This window comes from Charadrius vociferus, unplaced genomic scaffold (assembly GCF_000708025.1).
Source record: "Charadrius vociferus isolate BGI_N301 unplaced genomic scaffold, ASM70802v2 scaffold366, whole genome shotgun sequence".
NCBI lineage: Eukaryota > Metazoa > Chordata > Aves > Charadriiformes > Charadriidae > Charadrius > Charadrius vociferus.
Window position 1 is genome coordinate 157,863 of NW_009648900.1, and position 12,416 is coordinate 170,278.

Here is a 12,416-nt window from a genome sequence, read left to right on the forward strand (position 1 = left end):
TGCTACGTGCATTTCTTGCCAGGATGAAGAAAAGGAAACCAAGGATTGAAAAAGTATCCCCAGCCCACGCAAGAATTCAGAAGTTCTTAACAGATGTATGCAGAGAAGGCAGAGGACATCTTACCTTCAACACTGTCAGAGACACACACTAGCTGGACACCTGCATGATGGCAACACAGCCACTACAGATGCTGTGCATTCAGTGCTCCTGCCCGCTGCGCCTGACCATGGTTTTAAGCAAGCCAGACCGTATCAAATAACTTAGTGCAAGTTTGGGAGACAAGAAAAGAGAAAGCCTCGCAGTGATCAGCTCTGAAGCATGTTTTCTGGCTAGCAGGCCTGCATCACTCTGAAATCCCCAGAGGCAATTTCGAAAGATGTGCTCCATACTCCTTGTCTCGCACAGACGGGGAACTCCCTCATGCCCACACCCTCACTTCAGTAAATCCACACTCCACTCAGTACAGGGACATAAGATCTGCTCTTCACATTTCACAGTCAACAATTCTGTTGATGAGGCAAAAAAGGGAATAAACTATGAGGTTTTTTAGCTGTATTCTTTCTTTAGATTCATAAGAAAGTAGAAACAGATTTATCTTGGCCTTTACAGTATATCAAAACTGACAAAGCTGCTGTACTGAATGAGGAAATAGTATATTCATAAACCCACTTCTCAAACAAGAACTGGACTTTTAATACATTTAAACTATTTGGCTTTGCTACTCATCACATCTTATACAGATACTCATGCTTTTTTTTTTAAGGCACACATTTCAGCAACTAATTTTGATATTTTATTAATGACAGACTAACAGATACAGAACTCACAGCTCTTAAAATGTTCCTTATCGTGCAACTTTTATGTAATTGCCTATCTACTTTGACAAAGTGAATTTTATATCAACAGTTCAAAGGAGTTTTAGCCTTGTAAAAATTTAATCTATCCACAAGACTGTTCCTGCAAACATTAAAGCAGATGTTTAAAGCACAAGAGTAGACCTGCTGAAATGAGTATGCATAATTGCTGCTAACCTATATACGCAGTCCTACAAATATTAGAATTACATCATGAGACTCACTCTATAAAGAGTTTTGAAATTCTGCCCTACTAAGCCAGCAAGAGTTTTTGCTCTCTGGCTCTCGACTAGCTAAAAATCTGGTTGAGATGAATATATACTATTATTTAAGCCAAGGAAAAAAAAAAAGAAAGAAAAAAACCCCACTAGAATCAGGAAAATCTGAAGCTGCGGTACAATACAAAACACTAAACTATTTACTGGATTCAAATGTGTTCCCCCACTTGGCATAACACTCATTGCACATTTCCAAGTATAGTCATTTGTTTATTTTAAGCACTCACATTTGGAGCATAAATGGCAAAAATACATCCCTATGTGCTGTGCGGAGCACTAGGAGGCACTGTCATTCTGTGGTTTCCCTACCACTATTACACCACTCACAGGTAGTATTATCCCATTGACAGACACTTTCTAGGACTGCTCTCATTTCCCAGAACAACCTAATTTCATCCAACACACAGAGTATTATACGTTGATTAAATAAACGTTGATATTACATGTTACTCAATGCTTGGACCTACATCAACTGATGCGTTGAATGTACTGTGGATTTTAACTTTATCACTGTCACGGTCATCAGACTAGCTTAAACTGAGGACTGACTTTAGTAGAGGGCGTTTCAACTGAAGTAAAACAGCAGAGGAGGTTTGAAGAGATTTTTTTTCATAAGGTACTGTTGAATACATGTAGATTGCATTGTGGTTTCACGGAAAAATTTAGAACGTATGCATTCCCCTTCCTGAAAAATGTATTTCTTAGACATAAGAGTTCACCAGATCCATACCTGAAGATGACAAAACATCAGAACCAACGTTCTTTGAATACTGAAAAGGTACCAAATTCAAACAAAGGCTGTCCATATTAGCATACTGGTTTGGATCCCAACTATCCCCACTTATCACACTTTGTTTTACACTACAGAGCTGTCACAGACAGGACAAACTTTCAGGTGCAATTAGACTGGAAGAGGCACTCCAGAGCACACTGAACATGGTCCAGCTGCTAATGGGCATTCAGCCCATGGAACCAGACTAAAGTGACTCCACAAGAAAACCCTTCTGAAACATGCACAGTGCAAACATCAGGTCCTCGGCACAAGCTTGTGCTTTATGAATCTGTTGCAAATAGTCCACGCTACTTGCTAATGCAGTCGTGCTCACGGTGGAGCAGATGTAATAGGCTTGGCCTAGGATGGTAAAAAAGAACCTGCAGTTCTTACTAGTATTTTTTGGTATTACGTCCTGAAGCAATAACTCTGTGCGGGAGATGATGTCCTTTAAACACAGCAACCTCAGTTACCTCAGGAATTACAGCTAGAGCCAGATGTGACATACTAAAGTTTGTATTGCAACATGGAATACAGTCAAAAGTTGAAAAAATAAAATAAAAAATGCAGAAGAAGTCCTTCTGTATTATTAAGATAGTGTGTAAGAGGAGTCATATAGACCTTTAAAATAATCTGGTACAATGTTTCCTCTGGATCTCTTCCTCATACCATCACTACCACTGCAGTGAAAAAATATTCTTCTCCACCTTCTCACCAAGTCAAAATGAGACTAATCAAACCAGTGAAGTCTTCCAGAGCTGTAGATCCAAAGAACCTTTGAGGTACAGGTTATTTTCCATACACCACTGGTACTCAGAGACTCTAATGGCAAACAACCTACAAAATTCCTGTGGTGCCAATGCAACAAGGAAATAACTATATTTGTTAAGGGCTTTTTCAGTTAGTCCATGAAAGCTGTTGAAAATAATTTATTTATGTAATTTGCAGTCTGAAGAAAAAAAAAACAGAAAAAATCACCACCCAATCACAGATGATTCTACCATCCACACAATTTTAAAAGTGAACAATGAATTCTACACTAGCTGAATCCATTGATTTTTTTTCTTCCAATTTCTTTTTCTTAAGGGGGGGGGACACAGAATCAGACTACTTGAGCATAAAATGGATAAGAGTTTGGCTTGAATAGTGCATTCCTTCAATGGAATGTGGTATCTCCATAATAAATATGCATAAACTTAGAAATTTTCTCTACTAACACATTACTTAACCATCTTTTTACATTAGACATTTTACATTTAATGCCATTATTAATTTGTATTCTAGTATCTTCTAGTTCTCTGACACATTGTCATTGCACACTACTAGTTTATATATTGGATAATCCCACTCTGTGGGTTAATATATTCTATTCAACAGTTTAATAACAGTAAACAAAAACAGCTCAGCTATGCAGCAAAATCTACCAAACCACACAGATGGTTATACGGTTTCCATTGTGTGGTTTCCATAGCAATCATATTGCAAATCTGGAAGCTTCTTGCAAATAAGCAGCTTGTATTTACATGCCTCTCGGCTGCACCATGGAACTCTATAACAAGTGAAGTTGTTATTCCAATCACATATTGTTAGAAAAATCATTGGAAGATGTTTTGATCAGTTAAGATAGAAAATACTGCAGTGTACTAATTTTTCATCTATTTCATAATGATACAAGCAATCACACGCTTGTAATGCACATTAATATATCTTCATTTGAAATCTCACTGTGGTGTCAGAAGGTTATAAGCATACAAACAGGTCTTGTAAGATGGACCCCCACAAAAATACTTGTATTATTAAATAATCAATTAAAAAAAAAAAAATCAGTGTCTTTACTATTGTACTCAGCAGGGATGACAGACACATGCAAACAGAAAGGTGTGTACATGAAGAACTCTGCTGACACTGAACATCATGAGTCTATACTGCTTTGAGCAAGAAAAAGTAAAACACCAAGAGTATGACTCCTCCACAATGCTTTTTTTGCTACCAAATAATGAGTCTGCACAAATGTAAACAAGAACTTTCAAATATGAATAAATGCTTACTGTAGGAAAGAGTCAAGACCTTTTCTCTCCCAGATTTATAATTTTATGAATTGACCTAACCGCATAACAGATGGGTTATTACTCTAATAAGGAACATAAATCAATCCAGCTATGTAATTTTTTAAAAAAATTAGTGAGAACTGGCTTTTTCTTTTTTTCTTTTTTTTTTTTCAAACAGGATTATTTGTTTAGAGAAACATTTGATAGTTCCAAACAAGGAGCAATAAACACGCAAAATTGAAGAACAAAATTTTTATAATTTGGCCAAACTGACACCTTCTGCTAGCATTAGTAGTGAGGGCTACAGACCATCTGGGGTCAAAGGAAGAAGAATTAACACCCCGTTTTATGCAGGGCCAGCAAGGTGCCTTACCTGAGGACAGTACTCCCCAGCTGTTGGGAGCGGGGTCCTCTGCAGTATTCCCACTATATACACAGCTGTACATGCCTATACACTTCACCCAAACTCTTGCAGGGTTTACCTTAAGCAGCTTGATATCCCACACATCCTCCATGTGTTGCTCAGTCCTAGGCCTATTTGAGTTGGTGTGTGTACTTATAATGGCAAGTACTTTCCTTTCTGGATTCTTCTTTAGACTCCAGATCCACCCATTCTGCAGGGAGAGATCTCCAAATCCAAGAAGCAAAACTCTAGCTTTGATAATCCTCTGATATTCCCACAGATCTGCCCCTTTTCTCCCAGTTCCTCCTGGACACGACACATTACTGGAAGATTTACACACATCATCTTGACATTTCACCCTGCATTCCCAGTAGCACTCTGGTGCACTCTGTAAACAAATGAAAGTTTGGAAAAGGCTGCTGAAGGTGCTATTCTCTAGCCATGGTGTGAGGTCTGGGAAGCAGCAGAGAGGGGGAGACAGACTATTGTTTTATTAAAGCTCCATCTGACGGTACGGGTGTGCATGGTTTGGGGATGAAAACGCCTCCAGGATGTTGACAGAAGTGGGAAACAAGCTAGTTGCTATATAGAGAAGTATATGTAAGAATTTCTTACCATGATAGAAGAGAGGACAATTATTATTTTATTCCTACTTCTATGGGTCAGCTAGTTACCACTCAATGGCTCAAACAGAAGTTATATTCCTGCATGACAAGCTTGAGTGAAAAAAGTTATTTCCACAATGTAGGCAGAGGAGACAGAGACAGAAACAGGTCACCCAGACACAGGCTAAACACTGGGATTGTAGAGGAGGTGACATCAAAATATAAGCAGAAGCTGCACTTGAATAAATGGTCACCACCATGCTCAGAAATACAATGGGAAACAGACTATACAGAATTGTATTCGAGCAGAATACAGAAAGAGATCTCCAGGTTATATATGTTGTATATAAAAATACATTTTAATGAAAAATACTATGCACACTTAGATGCTTTCTTTTTGATTGAGGACAGAACCCATGCCAATTCCTAGACCCGATTCCTTCCAACACAGGTGATCTGTGTCTGATTCCAAGATGGTACTGCATCCAGCTCTGGAGCCCTCAGCACAGGAAAGACATGGGCCTGTTGGAGCGGGTCCAGAGGAGGGCCACAAAAACCAGAGGGCTGGAGCACCTCTCCTATGAGGACAGGCTAAGAGAGTTGGGGTTGTTCAGCCTGGAGAAGAGAAAGCTCCAGGGAGACCTTATTGTGGCCTTTCAATACTTAAAGAAGGCCTACAGGAAAGGTGGGGACAAACTTTATAGCGGGGCCTGTTGCAATAGGAAAAGGCGTAATGGCTTTAAACTAAAAGAGGTAAGATTTAGACTAGATAGAAGGAAGACATTTTTTACGATAAGGGTGGTGAAACACTGACACAGGTTGCCCAGAGAGGTGGTAGATGCCCCATTCCTGGAAACATTCAAGGTCAGGTTAGATGAGGGTCTGAGCAACCTGATCTAGTTGAAGATGAACCTGCTCATTGTAGGAGAGGTTGGACTACATGACCTTTAAAGGTCCCTTCCAACCCAAACTATTCTATGATTCTATGAAGGCAAACGTTCATTCAAATATACAACCAGATAAACTGGATGGGACCTCCAACTAACACTTTATTGCGCATTTTAATCAGCTCTTATAACAACCATCATTTAAATTCCAGAGTCAGCAAGGTTGAGTATACGGACTGCTCTGTCCTATCAGTGGACAGTATCAGAAGTCTGTTATTACTCTTGACAATGTACTGACCCCCCAATGGCCTCGAATAACTAGCATTGGCTGTACAATGTGAAAAAGCTAGAATCATGAAATACTTTGGGATAGAAGGGACCTGTGGAAATTCCTTAACCTAACACCCTGCTCTAACTCTGAAAGTTCGATCAAGTTTCTAGGAAACAAAATTTGGCTGCTTTTGGTACTCCATAGTAAGCTATTCAGCAGCAGTTTATAAGGGTCTGTGCATTTTAGTAGTTCATGTATGAGACAGCTGAAGCTAATGACTTTATAGAACAGGATTAACTCAAATGACTCAGTTTGGTCCAGATCTTGCCAAGTCTCCAGATGTGAGGTTTCCTGAATTTCTCAAGAAATCCTGCACAGTTTTTTTCCACCTCAGTTGAAGTTCTTGTATCTTGAAAAGGTGCTACTGTGCAGCACCATTACTTCCAATTGTGTAAGCAGTCTGAATAACCAAACCAGCCGTCTCAACTAAAAGTGAAGCACTGCCTCCTATTGAGAAGACCTTGGAAAAGTTACCTCATCATCCTCACAGAAAAGATTAGTAGATTTTATTATAAATTAAGTCAGGATCAATGCCACAGGAAAAGGAGGTGAGGAGGAAACGAAGTGATACTGGAGTCCTGGAATGTCACTTAGCCATTTTCTGGAGAAAAAAAAAAAAATCTCTCTTAAAACAACCTTCCTGTGACACCACCCAGTGGATCTAAGCGTATGTTATGGTTTGGCTTAATCAAAACCAAAAAGCAGATACAACATTCCCTTCCTAACAAAAAACATTTTGGAGTTACAGCATTTGCTAAACTAAAGACTGAATTATTAAAAAAAAAAAAAAAAAAAAAAAAAAAACCAAAACAGCCCCACTAGAGGCAAATATAAAACACACTTTAAGGCTGCAATTTTCTAGTCTTGTGCAGAAGAACGTTGTTTGGATCATATAACTATTGCTATGAAGAATAGTAACAGAGTGAAGTAGCAGAGAGAAATGAGTAAGTTTGGAGAAGTGTTTGAGAAAAAAATCTCTTTCTAAATACATCTGTGAAAAAGACACTGCATTCCTCCTGTATTATTGCACACATACCCATCCATGTGAACTATACTATGGCGATGGATTAAAAAAACATGGGTTTAAAAGCAGGAAGATACTATATGACTTCTCACTAGTTTACTGGAAAAAAACAAGGAACAAAATATTTTTCTAGCAGAAAGTATTTTTTATAATGTTTTAAGTCAGAATGTTTGAGGCTACACGATCAAAGAGCACATCTCTGTCCTTGGAGGAAACACAGTTGCTCTCACACAAGACAGAAAATTGAGCATTGTTGGCAAGGTCGTCCACAGCTGTTGTAAAGTGCATCTTCTCACTCTACTGTGCATAATTTTACTAAGTTTTCAGGAAATGGAGGAGTATGCTTTGCTTTACTAACCTTCACTACTTGTTGAGACCTGAACATATGTTAGCACCTTTCCTCTTTTATTTTTCTTTCCTTTCCCCAGTACCAAGTGTCCCAGTATCCTTGCTTCCCTGCTCTTGCCCCGTTCTGTGGTCACAACCAATTTGTATAAAGACTATGTTGTCGTCAGACCCCACAAATTTTGTTCATTTGCCAAACACAGAGGTTGTTAGTATGAAAGTTACTGCTTCCAAGGCTTCACAAGGCCCTCCAGGCTTTAAGAGCAAAGTATCACAATGGGAGGAAAAACATGCTCAGTCACCTGAACAACAGAACAGAATATACCCATTAGGACAACTGAACAATCCACAGAGGTACAGGCAATTCCTGAGTTTAGTTATGAATATATTAAGATTTTATTAACTCAGCTTCCTCCTTGGAGCTCTCCTTGCAAATAAGCAACCTTCAGTAAAGTTTTGAGTGACAGCTGAATCAACTTAGTTGTGCAGTTCCTAGCACTAGTCTTTCAAACAAGTAATTCAAAATCTCTAATAAATAAAAAAAAGCAACAACTTTACATTCTCCACATTCTCTTTTTTTCCCTTAGATAAACATAGACGCAGAAGAATTAACAGTTTGCCAATTTAAAGTTAGAGGAGGAAAAAATTATCTAACCTGACAGGATTAGGAGGAATACAAGTATGTAAAATATTAGTTACACCAATAACAAGCTTGGGAGAAAAAAAGGTAGAAAAAGGCAGGAAAAGCAAGAGTACATACCAGAAAAGACCATTTAGAATGTCTAATTTTGGAAAACTAAAATTTCTTTCGCAAAATGATCTAATTATTATTAATAAAATTCAATACAAATATGCCAAAGTGCAATGTGCACTGCATAGAAATAAGGGATGGGTTTTGCACTGACCTTTTTATTTCCTCATGAAGAGAGACCTGATGATAGTAATTCTTCTCAAGAGAAAAGATAAAGGTCATCACAAGCAAGTTCAATCGTGGATATGCACACAATAATTATAATGAAGAATAAAAGAAATTACAGAAAGATCCACTTCCAGAACCTCACTCATTCTTTTCCCATTTTTATATTCACAGACACCTTGTATTCACAATTAAAGTCACTATTTCAGGGATTTGTTTTCAGAAATCAAGTTTCTTCGAATTGTCTAATGCTATATGCTGAGTGAACTGGTCAAAATATATTAAACCCAGAAAAGAAAAAATTATTTGATAGGCCATCAAACAAGGTGAAAATTTCGTAAGTGACTTCAGAATACAGCTCCTTACAAATTCTTTAAGTTTGTTTAGGCACTTTTTAAAATCTTACCTATATTTTTTTGATCAAGAGATCAGATAACAACTTCCACACCTGATCAGAAGTATGTCTGAAGGTAAAGTTTCATGTTAGTTTCCAACAAAAGCACAATTTTGGCTCCACTTCTAAAAGTGTTCCTAAAGCCTCAAATTTGGCAAACAAATTGAGGCAATAGGCATTTTACCTAAATCCATACTTAAACATTTAAAGAAGGAATAAAATATTTTAAGATACTGCTTTTAACAGGCCTCAACAACATAAAGGAAAGCTTCTGGGGTTTAATGTTTCTACACGCTCATCTAATTATTTAGCTGATTAACAAAAAATGCTCCCTCCTCTGTCCTCCCTCACTCTCCCAAAAAACTAGTTGCAATTATTGGACAGAATGCAAATTAGTAGCTCAAAGGGACAAAACAAACAATGATTTTGAAGCTGATTCGTGGTTGTATTGTAGGTTCACAGGAATTTGCGCTAGAGATTGCTTGCCTAAATACGTGTGGCATGCACATAAGTACATTCTTATATATAAACATAATAAAGATTTATGGGAATTCACTGTAACTAAAGTAAATTTGTTTGTTCTCTCAACCCGTAATAGCTCTTAGTTATGTAAATAGTTTAAGTGTTCAACATGACATTTTATAAACCTTATTATTAAAATGTTTTGCTAAAATAAATGTGGTGGCTATTAAAATCTACATAGAAAATACAAATATTCTCTATGTAAATACATCTAGCAATCAAATATTCAATTAACTAATCTATACTGTATAACTCTGTACTGCAGTGTTATTTGACAAACATGTGCAGGGGTTATACTTCTCAGGCTTAAATTTATATGATACACAGAAAAGAAGTCTGTAAATGTCAAGTAAAGTTTCCCATACTCATTGATCAGCAGCAAGATTTAAATTTAAAAGCCATTTCTGAAAACTACATATCCCTAATTGTGACAAATGTGACTTGACATAATATTTACATACATAGAATTCATAAAGAAAGCATCTTGTTTAAACCACATAATATCCTTTAATAATCTGTGGGGTTGAAGTATTCAAATTTATAGTCTGATTCCAGAAATGAACTTACTCAAAAAAGGGACAGAAGGCAAGGCATTTCAGCATAGTTCACTTCAGTGAAAGGAAACACAATACAGTTGTTGGCATGTTTCCACAAGAAAAGTCTGGCTCCCAGATGCTTCTCTTATAACTTCTTTTAAAATGTTCTACCAAGACATTTTTGCATTCTCTGTGTTGATCATTAACTGCACATTGACAAAAAAAAAAAAAAAAAAATATCAGCAGTTTTCACCCTTTGGGTACTTTCATGAAAAGCAGCAAACGCACACCACTGCCTCTTTTCACTGTTTATGGCCCATGCCATCAAATTAAATTACGTCAGCTATGCTAAATCCTTTCTCCAGCTTAAATAATTAAATAAATCAAATGTAAAATAGTCTTGTTATGATTCACTAGTAAACAAAAATCAGGATAAATCAGAAATAAGCAGAAAATTACAGCTGCAACACAGGCCGTTTACACATACCATATTTGGGGTAGCCTTCCCACATAGATTTCTACAAATACTGTCCCATTCCACCATTCTCACACGTAAGGTCCACAGTGGGACTAGCAACTCTGGATGTCTGATCTTACTAGCCCTACATACCACATGTAGGGGGACACCTCAGAGAGATGAGATAGGACAGCAGGGATCTGGAAATAGTTCATAAACTGGAGATGACAAGTGCTCCCCAGGCAGCTCACCATCTTACTGTGGGATTGGCATGCAGCTGCATCTCTGAAAACTCCAGGGGCCCCAGAGTCCCAGATTACTTGGATTCCCTCGCAGCCGATATTTTGGATTACCCCAGCTCTCATGGCAGAGACACAACAGAGTCCCAGCTGCACTGTAAGAACCACCACTTGCTAGGCCTGAGCCAGGCAGTTCAACCAGAACCTGGGTCTCATGACCCTTATTGGAAATTACGACAAACAAAATTTCAAGACGGATACGATTTTATTGAATAATCTGAAACCACTGTTCAACATTTAGTAATGGAGATGCCTCACTTCTTAAGGAAATAAATTTGGGACGGGTATGGAAGCAAGTATAGATTCAGTTAGTATATTTTGGATCAGTGGAAGGATGACAGTCATGCTAGGATCCAGAGGCTTTTCTGCAGACAGCAGTTTTGTTTTGGAAATGAGATTCCTTCCTTTAATTCCCAGTTTTACTCACTGTTGCCTTCAAGATTCAAGGACAGAATAATCATTATAGCCTGCTAAGACAAAACCCTTTCACAAACCAAAGACAGAAATGCCAGAACTTCTTCCTTAAGGATATTGGCAGTTCCCAAGATCTTAAACTAGCTTTCACTAGAACACAAATTCAGAGTTTTTAGGTGGAGGAAATCAAGATCTGCAAGGAAAAAGTCGACTTTAAAAAAAGGACTGAAACAAAATAACCCCTGTGCCAACCATCCCCTTTCTGGATCAGAAATTTTTCCTCCTACCTTGCTGTCTAAGCCAAATTTCACCAACTTGCCAAAAACTTTCCTCAGTCTTTTCTGGCTTCTTAAGAAAACATTCTTCCCTTCGCTGCTGAAGTTTATCCGCATACCTGCACCCTGCACCACCCTGGAGCATCCCTCTCTCTCTATTCTAGGGCACAGCAGACCGCTGCATCTTGCCCTCTTTGCCTGGTCCACTGTGTGGTCTGGGAGCTGTACCCTGCTGACCATTTTCCTTTCCTAGGAGCAATGAACCTGCTTCTTTCAAAGGCTCCTACCCAGCCCAGGGAGCAGCAGCCTAGAAAAGGGAACAGCCTTTTCCTACGTTGCCTTCCTTGTATATGTGCAAACTAAATATATGACATCCATTGCAAACACAGTACACTGAAACACACAAGCAAATCAGGCATACATGCATACAGCCAGCAAAATTAATGAAGCTCTGGTTAATTAGCAGTATTTTGTTGGGCTAATTTCTCCATTTTGAGGAGAGTGGGAAGGAAAGTGAGTAGCAGATAAAAAGCACACAGAGGAAAAGACATACACAGAAGGATTTATGCTGATGCCATTCTTAAGGCTGAAAAATTCAAATAAGAGATTTGTATCTACAGTAATAGAGTGATTAATTCAGCCTTTAAAGCCCACCTTGCCGGGTCTTATTTGAGAATCCAGTTGTATAAATTATGGTTCTTTAATAGCTACCTTGTGGAAACCAGAAAAGTTGAGAAGCGATAGCCTGAGGCACCATATAACCTCTGGTTGCTCTTGTTTCTCAAAAAACTCTACCTAATGGTTTTAATAGCCTGATATGCAGTCATTCGTCACAAATTCAAAAAGTAAAGGTTCCTTGATCTATCTATATAGTATTCATCACAGTTATACCCAAGCAGTAGAGCAAGCCCAACATTTCTATTTTCATAAATATACATAATACAATTGACATTTTGCTTTGAACTTGCTAAACTACAGCAATTCCTCAAATTTATGGTTAATAAACTATCTCGCATACCAAGACATTTCTTCTGAATGCTTTGAATTAGAATTAT

At 38.0% G+C, this 12,416-nt stretch overlaps 1 protein-coding gene across 1 annotated transcript in view; it reads right to left on the reverse strand.

The window, feature by feature from the left end:
- The window catches only part of SKAP2 (src kinase associated phosphoprotein 2), a 120,318-nt gene that overhangs the window by 17,521 nt on the left and 90,381 nt on the right, over window positions 1-12,416 (reverse strand). The window lies entirely within an intron of this gene.